The sequence below is a fragment of the Capsicum annuum genome, chromosome 4 (assembly GCF_002878395.1).
Source record: "Capsicum annuum cultivar UCD-10X-F1 chromosome 4, UCD10Xv1.1, whole genome shotgun sequence".
In the NCBI taxonomy this organism is placed as follows: Eukaryota; Viridiplantae; Streptophyta; class Magnoliopsida; order Solanales; family Solanaceae; genus Capsicum; species Capsicum annuum.
The window spans coordinates 49,209,287-49,211,517 of record NC_061114.1 but is presented as its reverse complement, the minus strand read 5'-3'; positions in this window follow the sequence as shown (position 1 = coordinate 49,211,517).

The window sequence follows — 2,231 nt, the reverse complement described above, 5'->3', positions numbered from 1 at the left end:
GGTGGGGTGTTAAAAAGATTGAAAAGAAAGTCCCACATTGATGGTTAATGAGATGGGTGGTCTCTTTATAAGGCTTGAACAATCTCTCTCCCTCCTAGACCAATTTGAACAGCTCAACTGAAGATGAGAACTAGTCATAGCTCCAGCACTTCATTTATACAAATGCAAGCATTAAGATCACTGATCCAATGCTTTTTGAGAAGAAATTGATGGATTTATTTACCAAACTTATGGTTGAAGCTGGACCTCTGCACAAATGTCCTGATTTTGAGGTAATTAAAAATGGTGCATGTCTAGCTCAGGATTATAAAACACAACTTATTAGGGAGGTAACCAGGGATGAAATACTGGAAGCTATTAAAATTATGCCACTAGATAAAGCACCAAGTGTGGATGGTTTTTTATTGATTTTTTACAAAAAAATTAGGATGTAGTCCAAAAAAATATTTATGAGGCTGCTCTGAGTTTCTTCCGAACTGAGAAAATGTTAAAGGCTTGGAATTGCACAGTTATGACCTTAATACCCAAAGTATAGGGGCCTATGCAGGTGAAGGATCTCAGACCTATTGCTTGTTGCACAACTTTATATAAAATGGTCACCAAAGTACTGACATGACGGCTAAAACTTGTTATTGGGGACTTAGTAGAAGGATCACAATTTGCATTCATTACAGAAAGGTGTATTACTAAAAACAAATTTTTTAATATCGAGTTGTTTAAAGGATATACAAGGAAAGAGATGAGTCCAAGGTGTGTACTTAAAGTGGGTCTCAAGAAAGAATATGACACACTGGATTGGGATTTCCTGAGGAGTATGCTGATTGCTTGGGATTTTTACACCAGTTTGTTATTTGGATTATGAAGTGCATAACCACTGGCCTTATAAAAACTTTGGAAGGAAAAAGGGGATTCAGACAAGGAGACCCAATATCCCCTTATTTATTTGTTATAGCCATGAAATATCTTCAAAGAGTGTTTAATAAATTAACACTGAACAAGAAGTTCCAAGTTCTAGTTTCATCCAAGATGCAAGGTATTGAGAATTGTTCATGTATGCTTTGCTTATGATCTTCTCATGTTTTGCAGGTTCGATGTGCAATCTATTAAGTTGTTACTTGAAGCCTTTCTAAAGATCTCAAATATTTCAGGTCTTCAGGAAAATGCAAAAAAAAAAGCTCTATCTTCACTGTAGGTATTTTTGAGGATTTAAAATCTGATATTTTGCAGCATTTAGGATTCAATGAAGGAACTCTTTCTTTCAAATACCTAGGAGTCCCGCTTGCAACCAAGAAACTATCTATAAGCCAGTGTTGGCCTTTGGTGGAGAAAATAATAGTTATGATAAGTTTTTGGACCTCAAAATTATTGTCTTATATAGGTTGGGTGCAATTGATTAAGTCAGTCCTACTTGGCGTTCAAGCATATTGGGCATAGATTCTATTGCCACCAAGAAAGTGATGAAAATAATCGCTACACTGTGTAGATCTTTTCTTTGGACTGGTGCATCTGTAGTGTCCAAAAAATCTCTCATTTTATGGGACAAGGTGTGCCCTCCTGAGGCTACAAGTGGACTAAATATTAGAGACCTTATGATTTATGAAACAAAGCTGCAATTACTAAGCACCTATGGGCCACAGAAATGAAGAAGGATTTTATGTGGATAAGGTGGATTCATAGTGTGTACATAAAAAATAACGGACTAGACACTCTTATTATACCCAAGACTGCAGCTTTGGGTGTTAAGAAGCTATTTGAAACCAGGGAATTTGTTCTATGACGCCCAAGAGTTCAAGGTGACCTCATGAGCAGATTAACGCAACTTCAGCACTGTGATGGTTTTAGTATCAAGAAAATCAATAAGCACATGAGGACACATTATCAAAGGATTCCCTGGAAAAACATGATCCTTCGGCCTCAGTTGCATCTAAGATTTAAATTCATATTATGGCCAGCCTCATATGGTATACTAGCCACTGTGGATAGGCTAATAAAGATGTGCATCCAAGTGCCTCAAACTTGTGTCTTCTATGGTCTTAATAATGAAGTGTTTGAGCAGCTTTATTTGGCTGCTATTATGTGAGAACACTATGGACAATACTTTTGCATTGGTTGGGCTATCAAAGAGGTGTTGGAACTTGGAAATTAGAATTGACTTCACTTTTCAAAAGATTACAAAGGAATACAGGGTACTGGCAGATTGTCACTTGTGCTTTTGGCATAATTGTGTACCT